Here is a 22,488-nt window from a genome sequence, read left to right on the forward strand (position 1 = left end):
CCCTGTAGTGCTGCAGAGAAACAAAATACATTTTATACTCTTCTATGGCTCTGATTGTGTCTGAAAGTGATGATCTCTCTCTGCTCATCTCCTCAATCTTCTCCTTCATCCTCTGACTCTTCTGCTTCTCTTCCTCCCTTAGTGTAACTATCCTGACCTCTTCCTCTTGTAGGTACAGATGAAGCTTCTCAAACTCCTCTTTCATCTACAAGCAGGCAATGGAGTGCATCCGATAAATAAAGGAAACAGGGGAGGAGGAGTGGGAGGAGCAGAGAAACTTGTTATTATTCAAAAGGGAAAAATCCTAGCAAGCCCTAGTGAAAGGCTGTAACTGATCACCGTAGAAGCTCCTGTAGATACGTTTACATGGAGGTAAGATCAATGTATTATTTTGTTTATTCTGGTTAACTTTTTTTTAACTGCAATGTTTCCATTGCACTCCACTAAAAGACATAAGTTGAAATGTTTGTCTCAATTCAGATTATTTGATTGATATGTGTTAGATGTTAACTCGGTAAATTCAGATATTTGAATTTAATGTTTATTTTTTTTGTTCAACTACATTATAAAACATAATTTGGCATCTGTGTAGCATATCCAACTCTTTTTTTTTATATATACAACTTTTTATTAGCCAATCCTATCTTCACAATTGCAAATTCGCCCACAACCATGTGACTTATTCTTATGTAGGTGAACTTTTCAAAGTACATTTTCTGTGGAAAAAATTTGGAGTCAAGCTGTTCTACTTCTGTTCCACTGGACTGGCAATCAGATGTGTACAGTGCATTCGGAAAGTATTCAGACCCCTTGACTTTTTTCACATTTAGTTATGTTACAGACTTATTCAAAAATGGATTAAATAAAAAAAAATCCTCATCTATCTACACACAATACCCCATAACGACAAAGCGAAAACATGCTTTTACGTTTTTTGCAAATGTATAAAAAACAAACAGAAATACCTTATTTACATAACTAGTCAGACCCTTTGCTATGGGACTCGAATTTGAGCTCAGGTGCATCCTGTTTCCATTGATCATCCTTGAGATGTTTCTACAACTTGATTGGAGTCCACCTGTGGGAAATTCAATTCATTGGACATGATTTGGAAAGGTACACACCTGCCTATATAAGCTCCCACAGTTGACAGTGCATGTCAGAGCAAAAACCAAGCCATGAGGTCATATGAATTGTCCATAGAGCTCCGAGACAGGATTGGGTCGAGGCACAGATTTGGAGAAGGGTACCAAAAAATGTCTGCAGCATTGATGGTCCCCAAGAACACAGAAGCTTCCATCATTCTTAAATGGAATAAGTTTGGAGCCACCAGCTCTTCCTGGAGCTTCCTGGCCAGCTCTTCCTGGAGCTGGCCACCCGGATAAACTGAGGAATCGGGGGAGAAGGGCCTTGCTCAGGGAGGTGACCAAGACCCCGATGGTCACTCTGTCAGAGCTCCAGAGCTCCTCTGTGAAGAAGAGAGAACCTTCCAGAAGGACAACCATCTCTGCAGCACTCCACCAATCAGGCCTTTATGGTAGAGTGGCCAGACGGAAGCCACTCCTCAGTAAAAGGCACATGACAGCCCGCTTGGAGTTTGCCAAAAGGGACCTAAAGACTCTGACCATGAGAAACAAGATTCTCTGGTCGGATAAAACCAAGATTAAAGTCTTTGGCCTGAATGCCAAGTGTCATGTCTTGAGCAAACCTGGCACCATCCCTACAATGAAGCATGGTGTTGGGCAGCATCATGCTGTGGGGATGTTTTCAGTGGCAGGGACTGGCAGACTAGTCAGGATCGAGGGAAAGATGAACGGAGCAAAGTACAGAGAGATCCTTGATGAAAACCTGCTCCAGAGCGCTCAGGACCTCAGACTGGGGCATAGGTTCACCTTCAAACAGGAAAATGACCATAAGCACACAGCTAAGACAATGCAGGAGTGGCTTCGGGACAAGTGTCTGAATGTCTTTGAGTGGCCCAGCTAGAGTCCGGACTTGAACCTGATCTAACATCTCTGGAGAGACCTGAAAATAGCGACGTTCCCCACCCAACCTGACAGAGCATGAGAGGATCTGCAGAGAAGAAAGGGAGAAACTCCCAAAATAGAAACTCGGGTTTCGGGTAGCCTTCCACAAGCTTCCCACAATAAGTTGGTGAGTTTTGGCTCATTCCTCCTGACAGAGCTGGTGTAACTGAGTCAGGTGTGTAGGCCTCCTTGCTCACACATGCTTTTTCAGTTCTGCCCACAAATCTCCTATAGGATAGAGGTCAGGACTTTGTGAAGGCCTCTCAAATACCTTGACTTTGTTGTCCTTAAGCCATTTTCCCACAACTTTGGAAGTATGCTTGGGGTCATTGTCCATTTGGACCCATTCGCGACCAAGCTTTAACTCCCTGACTGATGTCTTGAGATGTTGCTTCAAGATATTCACATAATTTTCCTACCTCATGATGCCATCTATTTTGGGAAGGGCACCAGTCCCTCCTGCAGCAAAGCACCCCCACAGCATGATGCTGCCACCCCTGTGTTTCACAGTTGGGATGGTGTTCTTCGGCTTGCAAGCCTCCCCCTTTTTCCTCCAAACATAACGATGGTCATTAAGGCCAAACAGTTCTATTTATGTTTCATCAGACCAGAGGACATTTCTCCAAAAAGTACAATCTTTGTCCCTGTGTGCAGTTGCAAAACATAGTCTTTTTTATGGCAGTTTTGGAACAGTGGCTTCTTCCTTGCTGAGCGGCCTTTCAGGTTATGTCGATATAGGACTCGTTTCACTGTGGATATAGATACTTTTGTACGTGTTTCCTCCAGCATCTTCACAAGGTCCTTTGCTGTTGCTCTGGGATTGATTTGCACTTTTCGCATCAAAGTATGTTCATCTCTAGGAGACAGAACGCTTCTCCTTCCTGAGCGGTATGATGGCTGCGTGGTCCCGTGGTGTTTATACTTGCGTATTATTGTTTGTACAGATGAATGTGGTATCTTCAGGTGTTTGGAAAATGCTCCCAAGGCTTAACCAAACTTGTGGAGGTCTACAATTTTTTTCTGAGATCTTGGCTGATTTCTTTTGATTTTCCCATGATGTCAAGCAAAGAGGCATTGGGTTTGAAGGTAGGCCTTGAAATTCATCCACAGGTACACCTCCAATTGACTCAAATGATGTCAATTAACCCATCAGAATCTTCTAAAGCCATGACATCATTTTCTGGAATTTTCCAAGCTGTTTAAAGGCACAGTCAACTTAGTGAATGTAAACTTCTGACACTCTAAAAAAATTACTTGTGTCATGCACAAAGTAGATGTCCTAACCGACTTGCCAAAACGATAGTTTGTTAACAAGAAATTTGTGGAGTGGTTGAAAAACGAGTTTTAATGACTCCAACCTCAGTGTATGTAAACTTCCGACTTCAACTGTAGGTAACGTTGTTTTTACTGAAGCTATATCTGTACAGTACACACTGAGTGACTCAAACATTAGGATCACCTTCCTAATATTGAGTTACACTGCCCCCTTTTTCCCTCAGAACAGTCTCAAATCAATTGGGGCATGGACTCTACAAGTTGTCGAAAGCATTCCACAGGGATGTTGGCCCACGTTGACTCCAATGCTTCCCTCAGTTGTTGCTGGAGGTCCTTTGGGTGGTTGACCATTCTTGACACACACGGGAAACTGTTGAGTGTGAAAAACCCAGCAGCGTTGCAGTTCTTGACACAAACCGGTTTGCCTGACATCTATTATCATACCCATTCAAAGGCACGTATTTCACCATCTGAATGCCACACATACACAATCCATGTCTCAGTTGTCTCAAACCTTAAAAATCCTTCTTTAAACCATGAGTCTAAGTCCTGTCTATGCCGATGAGGGTTGAGAGGGGACAAAAGATAGTCCCACCAAAAATCTAAAGGAAGTTTGGTCTGAAATGTCTGTCCTATATCTGAGAGATACATTACATGGTCAAAAGTATGTGGACAGTCCTTCAAATTTGTGGATTCGGCTATTTCAGCCACATTTGCTGAAAGGTGTATAATATCTAGCCCACAGCCCTGCAATCTCCATAGACAAACATTAGCAGTAGAATGGCGAGTACTGAAGAGCTCAGTGACTTTCAACATGGCACCTTCATAGTATGCCACCTTTCTAGCAAGTCAGTTCATGAAATGTCTGCCCTGCTACAGCTGCCCCAGTCAACTGCAAGTGCAGTTATTGTGAAGTGAAAACATCTAAGAGCAACAACATCTTAGCCGTGAAGTGGTAGGCCACACAAGCTCACAGAACGGGACCACCGAGTGTTGAAGCGCTTAGTGATAACAAATTGTCTTTTGCAACACTAACGACCGAGTTCAAAACTGCCTCTGGAAGCAATGTCAGAACTGTACGTTGGGAGCTTCATGAAATGGGTGTCCATGGCTGAGCAGCCACACACAAGCCTAATATCACCATGGCATTGCCAAGCTTCAGCTGTAGTGTTGTAAAGCTTGCCGCCATTTGACTCTGGAGCAGTGGAAGCGCGTTCTCTGGAGTGATGAATCAAGCTTCCCCATCTGGCAGTCCGATGGATGAAACTGGGTTTGGCGAATGCCAGGAGTATGCTACCCGCCCGAATACAGAGTGCCAACTGTAAAGATTGGTGGAGGAGGAATAGTGGTCTGGGGCTGTTTTTCATGGTTCAGGCTAGGCCCCTTAGTTCCAGTGAAGGTAAATCTTAACGCTACAGCATGCAATGACATCCTAGACGATTCTGTGCTTCCAACTTTGTGGCAACAGTTTGGGAAGGCCCTTTCCTGTTTCAGCATGACAATGCCCCCCGTGCACAAAGCGAGGTTCATACAAAAATGGTTTGTTGAGATCGGTGTGGAAGAACTTGACTGGCCTGCACAGAGTCCTGTCCTCAACGCTGACCTCAAATCGCCAAACATCAGTACCCGACCTCACTAATGCTCTTTTTGCTGAATGGAAGAAAGTCCCCTCAACAATGTTCCACATCTAGTGGAAAGCTTTCCCAGAAGAGTGGAGGCTGTTACAGCATCAAAGGGGGGACCAAATCCATATTAATGCCCATGCTTTTTGAATGAGATGTTCAACGAGCAGGTATCCACATACTTTTGGCCATGTAGTGTATAAGAAAGATCAGGATATACTGTATATATCCTTTTATATATATATTTATATGAATATATAAATATTATTATTATTAATACTTTTTTGTACACGTATTTAACTTTTTTTTGGCACTAAACAGTCTTTATAAATACTTACATTAATTTTTTCAACTGGTACGGGGGTTGAGAGGGGGTTTCATCCTAGAATAAAACTACTGGCAAAACAACAAAACAACAGTGGAGTCGCAATTCAACGGCTGGCAGGGTCTACAGGAAATCACAGACTACAAAAAGAAAACCAGCCATGTCACAGACACTGACATCACACTTCCAGACAAACTAAACACCTTCTTTGCCCGCTTTGAGGATGATACAGTGCCACCATTGCGGCCCGCTAACAAGGACTGCGTCCACCCCTCTCCTTCTCCATTGCCGACGTGAGTAAAACATTTAAACGTGTTAATCCTCGCAAGGCTTCTGCCCCAGATGGCATCCCTAGCGCGTACACATAGCATGCGCAGACCAGCTAGCTGGTGTGTTTACGGACATATTCAGTCGCTCCCTATCCCAATCTGCTGTCCCCACATGCTTCAAGATGGCCACCATTGTTACTGTACTCAAGAAGGCAAAGATAACTGAACTAAATGACTACCGCCCCGTAGCACTCACTTCTGTCATCATGAAGTGCTTTGAGTGACTAGTCAAGGATCATATCACCTCCACCTTACCGGCCAGCCTAGACCCACTTCAGTTTACATACCGCTCCAACAGGTCCACAGACAATGCTATCGCCATCACACTGCCCTATCCCATCTGGACAAGAGGAATACCTATGGTTGAATGCTGTTCATTGACTACAGCTCAGCATTCAACACCATAGTACCCTCCAAGCTCGTCATTAAGCTGAAGGCCCTGGGTCCAAACCCCGCCCTGTGCAATTGGGTCCTGGACTTTCTGAAAGGCCGCCCCAGGTGCTGTAGGAATCAACATTTCCACTTCGCTGACCTTCAACACTGGGGCCCCACAAGGGTGCGTGCTCAGCCCCCTCCTGTACTCCCTGTTCACCCACGACTGCGTGGCCATGCACGCCTCCAACTCAATCATCAAGTTTGCAGACAACACAACAGCAGTGGGTTTGATTACCAACAACGACGAGACAGCCTACAGGGAGGAGGTGAGGGCCCTCGGAGTGTGGTGTCAGGAAAACAACCTCTCACTCAACATCAACAAAACAAAGGAGATGATCGTGGACTTCAGGAAACAGCAGAGGGAGCACCCCCTATCCACATCAAAGGGAAAGCAGCTGAGAAGGTGGAAAGTTTTAGGTTCCTCAGTGTACACATCACAGACAAACTGAAATGGTCCACCCACACAGATGGTGTGGTGAAGAAGGCGCAACGCCTCTTCAACCTCAGGAGGCTGAAAAAAATTGGCTTGTCACCCAAAACCATGACAAACTTTTACAGATGCACAATCGAGAGCATCTTGTCAGGCTGTATCACAGCCTGGTCCAGCAACTGCACCGCCCTAAACCACAAGGCTCTCCAGAGGGTGGTGTGGTCTGCACAACGCATCACCGGGGGCAAACTATCTGCCCTCCATGGCACCTACTGAACCCGATGTCACAGGAAGGCCAAAAAGATCATCAAGGACAACAACCACCCGAGCCACTGCCTGTTCACACCGTTACCATCCAGAAGGCGAGGTCAGTAGAGGTGCATCAAAGCAGGGACCGATAGAAGCTTTTTTTCAGTCTATCTCAAGGACATCAGACTGCTATACAGTAATCACTAACTCAGAGAGGCTGCTGCCTACACCGAGACCCAATCACTTGCCACTTTAATAAATGGATCATTATTCACTTTTGACAATGCTACTTTAAATAATGCCACTTTAATAATGTTTACACATTTTACATTACTCATCTAATATGTATATACTGTATTTTATACCATCTTGGCTATGCCGCTCTGCCATCGCTCCTCCACATATTTATAGATTTGTGAGTATTAGGTAGTTGTTGGGAAATTAGATTGCATGCTAGATATTACTGCACTGTCAGAACTAGTTGCACAAGCATTTCGCATTACACTCGCATTAACATCTGCTAACCATGTTTATGTGACCAATAAAATTTGATTTGGAATTTGACTTGATTTGGACATGAACGTGTTAATGAGAGTCTCACCGTCATGTTAATGTGTAGCCCAAAGTGTTCGGATGCTACAGACAGAAGTTGGCAGATCAACTGTACCGACCTCAGACGAGTCCGCTTGTGGCGGTCCTCGAGGAAAACAGAGAACAGAGTCTCTTCTTTCAATAGAGGGGTCGTAATAGTTTGTAGGCCAAACCATTCGGACACTACAGACGATTTTGTGAGAAGAACAATTTTTGGATGTCTCAAGGTCTGACAAACACCGCTCCAGCTCTGTCACCTTTCACCGCAGATGCAGAAGTGTGACATAGGCAGATGCGATGGATTGAGATGCATCCAATGCTAAACAAACTGATGTCTCCAGGTTAAACTGATGGAACATTATTGATTTTTTTTGTATTACCCTAATAGATTTTCTGCGGGGTGCGGATATTGAACTTAGGGGTTCACCTGTCTCCTCCCCTTCATCCACACGGATTAAAATTAATTTAACAAGTGACATCAAGAAGGGATCATAGGTTTCACCTGGTCAGTCAGTCATGGGGCGGCAGGGTAGCCTAGTGGTTAGAGCATTGGACTAGTAACCGAAAGGTTCAAATCCCTGAGCTGACAAGGTAAAAATCTGTCGTTCTGCTCCTGAACAGGCATTTAACCCACTGTTCCTAGGCTGTCATTGAAATGAAGAATTTGTTCTTAAATGACTTGCCTAGTTAAATAAAGTTTTTTTTTAAAATGGAAAGAGCAGGTATTAGTATTCTTAATGTTTTGTATACTCAGTGTATAATATAATTACATTGACAATTATCTCCTTTTCATTTTTCTCCTCAAGAAAAGGTTGTGGCTGACCCAGGTACAAGTATGTATCATGATAAACACATATCATATTAAGCACAACATCAGGATTGAGAGACACAAATTCCATATTTTTCACACACTGGGGACCAAAATAATCATATTTCCTGTCATTTTGCACCTATCCCACTCTTGTCCTCCGTCCCCTCTTTCAGATAACCCATCCTGCTACAGGATCGAACCTGGCACCATGGCTGGCATCATCGCAGCAGATGTGATCCTGACCATTGCCGTTGTCATTGTCACGTACCACTGTGCCAGCCGACGCAGACGTCGAAAAGAGAGGGGTAAAAGTACCATGTAGGGTTTTTTCATTAACATAATATTTCCCTACTGCTTCCATTGGATCAAGGACCCCTGTCCTCCACCCTCCGCCCGCTATGAGCAATATTATATTTATGAAAGTTTAGCTTCCCCCTTTCATTGTCATGATTCCTGCAAATATTCTATAGCGTCCCTTTTATCCTCATTCTAGAATTAGAAGGAACTATGAACAGCTCTATACTATTCAAGTTAAACACATAGACTCTGTAACACATGTACTGTTTATTGAGTGCTTGTAAACCATCACCTATTACCATCAGCCAACTGTAAATCACTAAATATCACTAATATTCTGTATGTACGAAAATGTTTGAGAACTCTAATGGTCTCTCTCTCTCTCTCTCTCTCTCTCTCTCTCTCTCTCTCTCTCTCTCTCTCTCTCTCTCTCTCTCTCTCTCTCATAAAGTCTACATGAATGTCAGGGCAAATGGCAAAACCTGATAATCCTCAGCAAGCACCAGTATACTTATTAGATATATTTGTGTATGCTGTGCAATCTTGTTTTACATCATATTTGTCAATACATTCCAGTGATTTGATTTGAAGTGTCTCAATGAACTGCTATTCACTGCCACCTCCTGGTGAAAACTCAACTCTACACCTTCAGAAGTAAAAAAAAATCACACTGAAAGTTGTAATTATTTAAAGATTTACTCAAATAAAAAGGTGACACACATACACATACATATTGTGTTGACCCAGTTAGTATAGAGATGTACAGGAGGCTCCTAGCCCCCATAAGCCTGACTAGAGTATTATGTATGTGTGGTTTAGATGGCTATCTGTCCTGTCCATGTCGCCTATGAGGTCAAATGCTTACTAAGTCAAAGAAGCCCACACACTACGCTTGGTTCTCAGATACTTTGTATCTCTGAACCATCTGTCTGATCAGTGTCCTGTCTATTGATGTTTCTCTTTCTCTCTCGTGATTTTTCTCTTTCTCACACACTGCCCTTGTTGTTTCGTCATGGGTTGAAGGAAGCAGAGTAAAGATGATAACCCATCTGAGAAGCACAATGGAAATAAGTCACAGACTTCTTTGCGTTTATCCTGTAGGATTCTTAATCAAGTGTATCATTTTGTAAATGTGGCTTGTTTTTAAAATATCAAATAAACAAAGACAAAATGTAATGTCCAGTTCCATGACAATATAGACAAAAACCTTAAGCAACAGCCAAAGGAACCTGGGATTTTTTATTTTAATCATAAGTGTAGATTTGAGAGGAAGCAGCATGCTATACAGAGCATTCGGGAAGTATTCAGACCCCTTGACTTTTTCCACATGTTATTACATTACAGGCATATTCTAAAATGTATTACACAGTTTTTTCCCCTCATCAATCTATACACAATACCCAGTAATGACAAAGCAAAAACAGGTTTTTAGACATGTTTGCAAATGTATTAAAAATAAAAAACTATTCAGACCCTTTTCTCAGTACTTTGTTGAAGCACCTTTGGCAGCGATTACAGCCTCGAGTCTTATTGGGAATAACGCTACAAGCTTGACACATCTGTATTTGGGGAGTTTCTCCCATTCCTCTCTGCAGATCCTCACAAACTCTGTCAGGTTAAATGGGGAAAGTTGTTGCACAGTTATTTTCAGGTCTCTCCAGAGATGTTCGATTGGGTTCAAGTCTGTGCTCTGGCTGGGCCACTCAAGGACATTCAGAGACATTGTCCTGTTGGAAGGTGAACATTCACCCAAATCTGAGGTCCTGAGCGCTCTGGTTTTCATCAAGGATCTCTCTGTACTTTGCTCCGTTCATCTTTGCCTCAATCCTGACTAGACTCCCAGTCCCTGCCGCTGAAAAACATCCTCACAGCATGATGCTGCCACCACCATGCTTCACCATAGGGATGGTGCCAGCTTTCCTCCAGCCGTGATGTTTGGCATTCAGGCCAAAGAGTTCAATCTTGTTTCTCATGGTCTGAGAGTCTTTAGGTGCCTTTTGGCAAACTCCAAGCGGGCTGTCATGTTCCTTTTACTGAGGAGTGGCTTCCGTCTGGCCACTCTACCATTAAGGCCTGATTGATGAAATGCTGCAGAGATGGTTGTTCTTCTGGAAGGTTCTCTCATCTCCACATAGAAACTCTGGAGCTCTGGCAGAGTGACCGTTGGGTTCTTGGTCACCTTCCTGACTAAGGCCCTTCTCCCCCGATTGCTCAGTTTGGCTGGACGGACAGCTCTAGGAAGAGTCTTGGGGATTCTAAACTTTGTCCATTTAAGAATGAAGGAGACCACTGTGTTATTAGGGATCTTCAATGCTGCAGACATTTTTGGTACCCTTCCCCAGATCTGTGCCTCGACAAAAACAACAACACAGAGTTACACATGGGGTTAACAAATGTACAGTCAATAACACAATAGAAAGTATATGTACAGTGTGTGCAAATATAGTAAGATTAGGTAGGTAAGGCAATAAATAGGCCATAGAGGCGAAATAATTACAATTTAGTTGAATTTTGACACCGGAGTGATAGATGTGCAGATGATGATGTGCAAGTAGAGATACTGGGGTGAAAAAGAACAAAACATATAAAGAACAATATGGGGATGAGGTAAATGGGTGTGCTATTTACAGATGGGCTCTGTACAGGTACAGTGATCGTGAAGCTGTTCTGACAGCTGATGCTTAAAGTTAGAGAGGGAGATATAAGTCTCCAGCTTCAGTGATTTTAGCCACCCTTAAGCAGTGAGGTAATGGGAGCCGCTACCTGACCAAAGCCCTGGATAAACCTCCAGTAGTAGTTGGCAAACCCTAAGAACAGCTGCACCTCCTTTACCATGGTTGGAGTCGGCCAATTACGCACGGCTGAAATGCGGTCACTCTCCATCTCCACCCCTGGGGTGGAAAGGCTGTACCCTAGGAAGGAGACGGACTGTTGAAAGAACAGACACTTCTCAACCTTCACGTACAGGTCATGCTCCAACAGTCGACCAAGCACCCTGCGCACCAGGGACACATGCTCAGCGCGTGTAGCGGAGTATAGCAGAATGTCGTCGATATACACCACTACACCCTGCCCGTGCAGGTCCCGGAAAATCTTGTCTACAAAGGCCTGGAAGACCGATGGAGCATTCATCAACCCGTACGGCATGATGAGGTACTCATAGTGCCCAAAGGTGGTACTAAATTCCGTCTTCCACTCATCCCCCTCCCGGATACGCACCAGATTGTAAGAGCTCCTGAGATCCATTTGGTTACCTGTTCAGGAGTCTTATGGCTTGGGGGTAAAAACTGTTGAGAAGCCTTTTTGTCCTAGACTTGGCACTCCGGTACCGCTTGCCATGCGGTAGTAGAGAGAACAGTCTATGACTGGGGTGGCTGGGGTCTTTGACAATTTTTAGGGCTTTCTTCTGACACTGCCTGGTGTAGAGGTCCTGGGTGGCAGGAAGCTTTGCCCCAGTGATGTACTGGGCCGTACGCACTACTCTCTGAAGTGCCTTGCGGTCGGAGGCCGAGCAACTGCAGTACCAGGCAGTGATGCAACCGGTCAGGATGCTCTCGATGTTGCAGCTGTAGAACCTTTTGAGGATCTCAGGACCCATGCCAAATCTTTTTAGTTTCCTGAGAGGGAATAGGCTTTGTCATGCCCTCTTCACGACTGTCTTGGTGTGTTTGGACCAATCTAGTTTGTTGTTGGTGTGGACACCAAGGAATTTGAAGCTCTCAACCTACTCCACTACAGCCCTGTCGATGAGAATGGGGATGTGCTCAGTGCTCCTTTTCCTGTAATCATCTCCTTAGTCTTGGTTACGTTGAGGGATAGGTTGTTATTCTGGCACCACCCGGCCAGGTCTCTGACCTCCTCCCTATAGGCTGTCTCGTCGTTGTCGGTGATCAGGCCTACCACTGTTGTGTCGTCAGTAAACTTAATGATGGTGTTGGAGTTGTGCCTGGCCATGCAGTCGTGGGTGAACAGGGAGTACAGGAGGGGACTGAGCACACACCCCTGGGGAGCTCCAGTGTTGAGGATCAGCGTGACATATGTGTTGCTACTGTGGTAGAAAATCGGTTCAAATATGACATAATCAAGAACTTTGAATTCAATTATAGACTTTTAATACAAGAGTATAGCAAGCCGGAGTGCTCCGCGGAACACACACCTTTTCCAGGCCCTGGCTCCAGTATTTATCCACATATTGCATATGAGCCCATCCCACATGCAAATTAAGTTACATTCCAATCCGTGCATCCTGCTTGTTCAGCTCAATAACGCCCATACCTGCTTTCCGTCAGATTATAATGATGACAAGACCCTTGCTTTGTTCCTGCACTTAGCTAAATGCATTATTTTGTTTGTGTATTATCTAGGATCAGCAGACTATGTGTCTCCCCTGTCATTCCTTCAGCATCTCCATGTCTTAAGAATGTGAACTATGTCTGTAATCCATCAGTTGGTCATTTGGCTGACCCCCCTCCTTTGTATATCCCTCTGACCTTTGTATGTCCAGCTATTCTAGGCGCCCAACGTGGGGCCCTCTCCCATGGCCCCACTCTGGCTTCCTGTCCTATACAATAGACAATGCCTTTTACCAGAATGGCAAATGTACTCTATAAGTGTTACATTATTTATGATCTTCCATATATGTACATAATTTCTCCCAAACTACCTACCCTCACCACCTGGGGGTGGCCTGTCAAGAAGTCCAGGATCCAGTTGCAGAGGGAGGTGTTTAGTCCCAGGATCCTTAGCTTGGTGATGAGCTTTGAGGGTACTATGGTGTTGAACGCTGAGCTGTAGTCAATGAACAGCATTCTCACATAGGTGTTCCTATTGTCCAGGTGGGAAAGGGCAGTGTGGAGTGCAATAGAGATTGCATCATCCGTGGATAGACCTGTTGGACCTGTTTAAAGGTCTTACTCACGTCGGCTACTGAGAGCGTGATCACACAGTCGTCCAGAACAGCTGATGCTCTCATGCATGCCTCAAGGTTGCTTGCCTCGAAGCGAGCATAGAAGTGATTGAGCTCATCTGGTAGGCTCGTGTCACTCGGCAGCTCGCGGTTGTGCTTCCCTTTGTAGTCTGTAATAGTTTGCAAGCCCTGCCCCATCCGACGAGCGTCGGAGCCGGTGTAGTATGATTCAATCTTAGACCTGTATTGACGCTTTGCCTGTTTGATGGTTTGTCGTAGGGCATAGCTGGATTTCTTGTAAGCTTCCGGGTTAGAGTCCCGCACCTTGAAAGCGGCAGCAATACCCTTTAGCTCAGTGCGAATGTTGCCTGTAATCCATCGCTTCTGGTTGGGGTATGTACGTACAGTCATTGTGGGGACGACGTCCTCAATGCACTTATTGATAAAGCCAGTGACTGATGTGGTGTATTCCTCAATGTCATCGAAAGAATCCCAGAACATGTTTCAGTCTTTGATAGCAAAGCAGTCCTGTAGTTTAGCATCTGCTTCATCTTACCATTTTTTTATAGACTGAGTCACTGGTGCATCCTGCTTTAATTTTTGCTTGTAAGCAGGAATCAGGAGGATAGAGTTGTGGTTGGATTTACCAAATGGAGGGCGAGGGAGAGCTTTGTACGCGTCTCTGTGTGTGGAGTTCAGGTGATCTAGAATTTTTACCCCTCTGGCTGCACATGTAACATGTTGATATTTGGTAGAACTGATTTAAGTTTCCCTGCATTAAAGTCTCCAGCCACTAGGAGCGCCGCCTCTGGATGAGTGGTTTCCTGTTTGCTTATTTCCTTATACAGCTGACTGAGTGCTTTCTTAGTGCCAGCATCTGTCTGTGGTGGTAAATAAACAGCCACAAAAAGTATAGCTGAGAACTCTCTTGGCAAGTAGTGTGGCCTGCAGTTTATCACAATATACTCAACTTCAGGCGAGCAAAATCTAGAGACTTCCTTAGATTTCGTGCACCGGCGTTTGAATTTTTACAAATATGTGCTGTTCTATCCTACCGGTGCAGCCTGTATCCCGCTAGCTGAATATCCATGTCGTCATTCAGCCACGATTCCGTGAAGCATAAGACATTACAGTTTTTGATATCCAGTTGGTAGGATACGTCTGTGTTTGCGCAGCCCTCAAGTGTGATCGATGCGGCAGTCCTCTGACTCTGACCTGCAGCAGCCAGGCCAACAACAGCAGCCAGGTGGACAACTACACGTGGTTCAGGATCAATGCGGCTGACGCCTGGGTAACGCAATCGGGCCCTAGCTACATCTTCGCTGAGGTCAGCCCCGGGGAGAGCGGCCAGTACCTCTGCAAGGCACGCATCAGTGTCCACAGCTCGCCTGTCCTCACTGTCAGGGTCAGAAGTCAGTGGACTGGGCAGGATGGAGGGAGGGTAGAGTAGGAGGTGGGGAGTCTAAACTCAGTGACCCAGATGGCTTCTGTCTGTGTGTTTCTAAATTTATCACTACTGTAAATGTAATGTCTGTCTCACAGACATGTTTGGGAAGATACCCTACCTAAATGTGTCACTGTATGCCCCTCAGTCTGCCCACTCACGATCTCAAAGTTTTTCTGCTTTCGATTCTCTGACCTGTGAGTCATATATGGATAACTTTCAATAACTGTAAAAGGAGAAGAAGAGCTGAACTTTGATATCAGATAACAGAAGTCTAGAGATTTGATAATTGATTCATGGAGCTGACGAAAGCTGGATATTTTACTCTGTCTTCCTGTCTATGTCTGTCAATCTTTCGGTCACTCTTTCCTTCGCATCCTTCTTGGCCTTCTCTTTACTCTCCTTCACTCTCACTGTCATTACCCCAAACATCCTCATTCTCCCCTCTATGATGGTGACTACTGTCAGATTTACTCAGACTGAACCAGTTGTTGCTCTCTGATTGGCGAGCAGACTGAAAGTTATCGCCCTGGCCTCAGCTGTGGGCGTGTCTGCTGGTCTCATCACTCTCACTGTGGCCATCATGATCAGGTGACGCACTACAACCATTATGTGATAAAATAACATATAGAAAAATAATTAACAAAGAATTGTCGTTGGTTGTATTTATATGGAATAACAGAGGCCATCGGTGACAGCTGACACCCTGTTCTACGAGTCAGTCCAGCAGACCCTTCAGTTGAGGACTGGCAAGATGTCCGACATCCCGGTAGGTTGAACAACAACTCCCACTCTGCACCACTAGAGGGAAACACCATGGTCCACTTGTAATAATTAGGTCATGCCATTAGAATTACTCATGATTGGATTCCCATCTTCTTTTGAAAGATCAAAGGTAACAATATGTACTTACACTTTAATGACACTGCACCTACCATGTAAATACATCAGCACCTACCATCATTCGGCCCCATTTTAAACCCAGGTTTGGGTTCTTTCTATTGAAGTGACATCAACCTTCTTCAGTCCTCTCATAGGAATCCCCCTATTTTCTCTGTGTTTGATAGGAGGAGCCAGAGGAGGTGTGTGAGAGGGCCGATCCCTCCATCGTACCCCTGAAGGATGCTCCACCCTGCACAGAGGCAGACAGCATCCTCAACTACAACACTGTGCATTACTCCAGGATCCCCAGGTAACCAGCCATCCTCCATCTCTCACTTCCTCATCATTCTCTTTCTCCTCCTACCCTCTCCCCTTGATCTTCCTCTCTTCTCTTCTTCTTTCCCCCTCTCTCTCCTTTCTACTCACCTTTCTCCTTCTCTCCTCTCCCTTGTATACTTTCTCCTCCCTCTTCTTCTTTCTCCTCCTACCCTCTCCCTTCCTCCTCATGTTTATCCTCTCTCAGTCCTATCCTTCTCTCTTCCTCTTTCTGACATACAGACCAGTGGCATTACCTGTCCCTCCGTCTTTTCTTTCCCAGTCTGGACCATATTCAAGTTACAAATGTACCACTGGATGGTGATAAAGAGCCAAAAGATGCTGCCAATGTTGTTTACACTGTCCTGGCCAGACCACACCAGTAGTGGTGCAGGTAAATTAGGGTATATTTTGATGTCACTAATTTATCTCGGCTAATATATGAACAGAGAGTTATATACACCTCACAATCAAATTAAATAATTTGCAATAAGTTCAAGTTTGTCCATAGAGACAATCATATTCTAAATGTGAATTCAGTGACCAACCTCCTATTTTTTTCCGCATATCTCCCAGATGAGAACTGTAGTGTCCTTTGCTCAGTTTATCAGTTGAGTGACATCGCCAGAAATATTTCTACCATCGACCCCTGAACTGCTTCTGAGCAGGACTGCTCACTCTAAGCCAATTTACTGTTTATCTAATTTACTACAAAGTTAATTTACTAGGAATAGTTCAATTAGGGACTTGTAATTCATTTGGCATTATAAGTGGCATTATAACTAATTTATTAGCATTTAACTATCTCCTCCATAAGATATCAGTAAAATGTAACATACTTTACAAATGAAGTTTGGTATGCATCATCACTCATGCTAGTCTGTATCTCATCTGAGATTACAGAGTAACTCACTTATCTATTGAATAATACAGAAGAGGCAGTGATATGGTCAACTGTGTCTGCACCAGAACGTGTACAGTATTACCCATGGTACCTCAGAGGGAGATGGGATATGCAAAAAGACTTTTTAATTCACACGTGTATAATACACACTTGTATGTGTGTGAAATAGGACAAAGACAAGCACCCAACAAATTATTATTATTATTATTATTATCTCTTCAACATACTGAATGTCTCTAAATCACTAAATCTATTCCCTGCTTACATAGAAAAGTTACATGACATTCCCGGTCAACCTTCAGTCTCAACTCCTGCATTCTGCTGGTGAAATTGTTATCACATCAGTCCATGGTATTTGCATGGTCATTTGCTGACCAGTCTCCTTCTGTGGACATGCTCTGTAGATGAGTGAGTGATTGTTAAGTGATCCTGTTTCTTTCTATAAACTTTCATGTGTTTCCTTTCATGCAGTTGATTTGTATGTTTACCAATGTTAATGTAGAATAGGATTTCTATTAAGAAATTGAAGCATAGTTCAGTTTATTTCATGTTTGGTGATGATAAAAAAACAGAATGGCTAGATGATATAAAGGTGTATCCCAGTTGTGCTGTCTTATTGACAGCAGGGTTGGGCTCAATTCCATTTGAATTCCACTATAATCCAAATGTTCCTAATTGAAAAGCCTTGAAGATAATTGGAATTGGAATTTCAGTGTACTTCTTGAACTTAAAGGGAATTGACCCCAACCCTGATTGACAGAGACAGTTACATCAATTAAAACAATGTTGATGCTGCCACCATCAGGCTTCACCGTAGGGATGGTGCAAGGTTTTCTACAGTATGTTTGATGACTGGCTTTGTTACTGTCTAATGCTGTATAATTCCCTCAACCTGTGGTGTTGCAGTTGTTGGTGTTGCAGTTGCAGTTTGATGCGATGTGGCCCTTTGAAACAACCAGTGTGATTACTCTCAAGTTGCCAGGTGAATAGAATATATATTTTTGTTTGATACTCTATCTTTCTGTGGATGCCAGTATTCCGTTATGAATAAATTAATGATATAAAATGTATATTGTATGTGGCTCATTAGAGATGAACAAGGAACTGATCAGAGGGGATATTTGATATTGGTCTAATGTTATTGTTGTGTTACCTTGATGGTGGAATTTATCAAATGGTTTACCTCAAAGGAAAGTCATATTATCTGAGATTACAGAGTAACTCACTCTTTACATCAACAAAAATACAGAAGTGACTGATAGCCTGTTTGTGCACCAGCATGTGTAGAGTATTATCTTTCAAATGAACATATCTGAAGGGAGGGCACACATAGGAATGCTATATTATATTTTCTTACCTTAAAATGGCAAATGGGTACTGTACGTATGAGTGTTGTAGATAAGTGTGATGACTGTTTTTTGTTTTGCTGTTTGTGGGTGTAATTGGAAGATGACATTCAACGATACAACACCATAGCTCCATGTGCCTTAAGAGGGTCATCAGTGGTGTTTGGATGCAGTTACGCCTAACCTCAGACCAGACTATAACAAATACCTTGAAGTTCTGGAGTCAAGAGTGGGACAACTATCTTTGTCTGGCCCAGGAATACAGAGGGTGTGTAGAATACCTTGGAAATAGAAAGCACAACTGCACCTTGAGAATGAATAACCTAATTACTAGTGATGCAACACAATGCTACTTCAGATTTGAGACGGTTGATGGAAAAAAAGACAACTGCATGGAACAGTACAACATCAGTTTTACTCTGACAGGTCATTTTCATACCAGAAGTAAAGCCCACTCTCATAACACTACTTTATTGTATTTTTTATTGATGACTGTTTTTCTTTCTCCTCTCTACAAGGGCTGACAGCTGAAGTTAACCCTGCCACTGTGAGAGAGAGAGAGAAAGTGACACTAACATGTGACACAACCTGTACACTGAGTGACCATCCCACTATTGTCTGGTTCAGGGATGGACACTCAGTACACAACACAGAGATTCTGGTAGATACCGATGTGCTGTTCAAGGTCAAGATCTTCTCTCCTCTGCTCCAGTGTCTCTTGATGTCCAATGTGATTTAATACCTGATCTAATTAACATGAGCGCATCATATTATTTGACTCATATTGGAGCAGCTATCTAGGTTCAAAACTCAGCACAAAGGATGTGCTGCTTCTGAAATGTGTTAACTTAATTGCATTATAAGGTCAATAAAAGGTATGTTATTATTTTCTGTAAAGATAGTAGGATTTTGGAAGAAGTATGTTGATAACATAGTGTTCTCACATATAACAGACCTTGTCTGTTTGTTGTGAATGTCAATGTGCCTGAAAGCAAATTTGAATTTGCCATGACACACGGCAGTGTCTATTTGCTGAGGGTGACTGTGTGTTTGCATTGTGGTTACCTTTAGGGGAAGTTAAGCAGTTTGGGCTAGACTGTTGTTAACTGACTTGCCTAGTTACAGAAAGGTTAAATGAAATAAATAAAACATGTTACTGTGACCCCCTTAAATACAATATATATATATATATTATATATATAATATATATATAATATATAAATTGTATGGTAACAGGAAGGGAAATAGCACCAAAAGGCTCAACAGACAAGACATTCTCAGCCCAACTTCTGCATTGTGGTTGTGACATGGTTATTATCACACCTCTCCATGGTATTTATTTGCATGGTAATTTGCTGATCAGTCTCTCTGGCCACATTCTGCAGGAGGGTGAGTAGTGTTGTTTGTCTCTGTAGAGTTTCATGTTTTCTTTCCTTTAATTGGTGCAACATTGGTGCACAGTGATGTTCAATCTATCTGTTTAGTGAGAATTTAAAGACAGAATGAATACATGATCTAGAATGTGAGAAAACTCTTCCGAGACAGATAAATATTACACCTGTTTTAAGTGAAAACGCTGTTGGAGCTTGTTTCATGATTGACTTTGCTATTAAGTTAAGCAATTCCCTCCTCAATAGAGCCCCGTGGTGTTTTTTTTGAAGTGTTGCAGTTGCTGCAATGTGGCTCTTTGAAACAACCAGTGTGATAATGATGATTACTCTCACGTCGCCAGGTAACCATATTTTTGCTTTGATGCTCTATCATAATGTGGATGTCAACACTGACTTATGATTAATAATTGAGATATGAAATGTGTACTACTACTGTGTATTGCTAATGGGAGATAAACAGGGAAATACTGCAGAGGGAAGAGGGGATTTGTTATATTGTCATTATTGTGTTACCTTGATAGTGAAATGTACAGTACCAGTCAAATGTTAGGACACACCTACTCATTCAAGGGTTTTTCTTTATTTTTACTATAACACATATGGATTCATGTAGTAACCAAAAAGTGTTAAACAAATCAAAATATATTTTATATTTGAGATTCTTCAAAGTAGCCACCATTTCTTTGCCTTGATGACAGCTTTGCACACTCTTGGCATTCTCTCAACCAGCTTCATGAAGTAGTCACCTGGAATGCTTTTTAATGAACAGGTGTGCCTTGTTAAAGGTTAATTTGTAGAATTTTTTTCCTTCTTAATGCGTTTGATTCAATCAGTTGTGTTGTGACAAGGTAGGGTGTATCCAGACAATATCCCTATTTGGTAAAATATCAAGTCCCTATTATGGTGAGAACAAATCAAATAAGCAAAGAGAAACGCCAGTCCATCATTACGGACAAAAATGAAATAGTCAATATGGACAATTTCAAGAACTTTGAAAGTTTCTTCAAGTGCAGTTGCAAATATCATCAAGCACTATGACGAAACTGGCTCTAATGAGGACTGCCACAGGAAAGGAAGACCCATAGTTACCTCTGCTGCATAAGATAAGTTCATTAGAGTTAACTGCACCTCAGATTGAAGCCAGAATAAATGCTTCACAGAGGTCAAGTAACAGACATCTCAACATCAACTGTTCAGAGGAGACTACGTGAATCAGGCCTTCATGGTCAAATTGCTGAAAAGAAACCACTACTTAAGGACACCAATAAGAAAAAGAGACTTGCTTGGGCCAAGAAACACAAGACATGGACAGAAGACCGGTGGAAATCTGTCCTTTGGTCTGATGAGTCCAAATTTGAAAATTTTGATTCCAACCGCCATGTCTTTGTGAGACGCAGAGTAGGTGAACGGATAATCTCTGCATGTGTGGTTCCCAATGTAAAGCATGGATGAGGAGGTGTGGGGGTGCTTTGCTGGTGACACTGTCAGTGATTTATTTAGAATTCAAGGCACACTTAACTAGCAGGTCTAACAGCATTCTGCAGCGATACGCCATCCCATCTGGTTCGCGCATAGTTGGTCTATCATTTGTTTTTCAACTGGACAATGACCAAAACAAGCTGTGTAAGGGCTATTTGACGAAGGAGAGTGACGGAGTGCTGCATCAGATGACCTGGCTGCCACAATCACCCGACCTCAAACCAATTGAGATGGTTTGGGATGAGTTGGACCGCAGAGTGAAGGAAAAGCAGCCAACAAGTGCTCAGCATATGTGGGAACTCCTTCAGGACTGCATTCCTCATAAAGCTTGTTGATGGAATGCCAAGAGTGTGCAAAGCTGTCATCAAGGCAAAGGGTGGCTACTTTGAAGAATATAAAATATATTTGTTTTAAAACTTTTTGGGTTACTACAGGATTCCATATGTGTGTTTTAATAGTTTTGATGTCTTCACTATTATTCTACAATGTAGAAAATAGTACAAATAAAGAAACCCTTGAATGAGTAGGTGTGTCCAAACTTTTGACTGGTACTGTATATTTCTCAAATGACAGGGTTGGGGGGTAACTGATTACATTAACAGGACAATGATCACATTTAATCAGTTACATGTAATCTGATACATTTTTTTATGTTATCAGTTACGTTACCAGCTAAAATATTGTAATAATATTACAGATAGTTTAAAAAAAATAATGGATTACTTTTAAATTCAGAAAGGATTTTTGCGGAAAAAACAACATTGTGACATCTTTCTGTTTTCTAATGACATTCAATTCAGCAATGAAATAATGCAGAACTTTAAGTTTGTTCCACCTGAACGAGTCTGACCACAAGTCAGGGACCACTATGGTGACACACCAAATGCGCTTGAGGGATTATTTTTGCCTCTGCTAATGCCTTTTAAGGGGAAAGTAATTCAAAAGTAGTCCGATTATGTTACTGAGTTTTGGTAATCCAAAGGTTATGTCACTGATAACATTTTGGCACAGGTAACTAGTAACTGTACCGGATTCTATTTAAAAAGTAACCTCCCCAACCATGTCAAATTATAAGCCTCAAATGGAAGGAAAATCTTATCTGAGATTACAGAGCAACTCACTCTTCTAATGAACAAAATACAGAAGTGACTGATTAACATATCTGAAGGAAGGCCACACACGGGAATACTATATTTTCCTATACCTTTAAATGGCAAATTGGCACTGTATCTTTCAGTGTTGTAGATACATGTGATAACATGAACTCTTTTTTTGTTTTGTTGTTGTTGTTTTTTAAAGGTGATTGTGAGAGAGATTGGAAGGTGACTTTCAACGATACAGATCCATGTGCCTTAAAAGGGTCATCAGTGGTGTTTGGATGCAGTTATGACTACCCCTCAGACCAGACTGTAACAAATACCTTCTGGAAG

This window comes from Oncorhynchus clarkii, chromosome 2 (genome assembly GCF_045791955.1).
Source record: "Oncorhynchus clarkii lewisi isolate Uvic-CL-2024 chromosome 2, UVic_Ocla_1.0, whole genome shotgun sequence".
Classification (NCBI taxonomy): domain Eukaryota; kingdom Metazoa; phylum Chordata; class Actinopteri; order Salmoniformes; family Salmonidae; genus Oncorhynchus; species Oncorhynchus clarkii.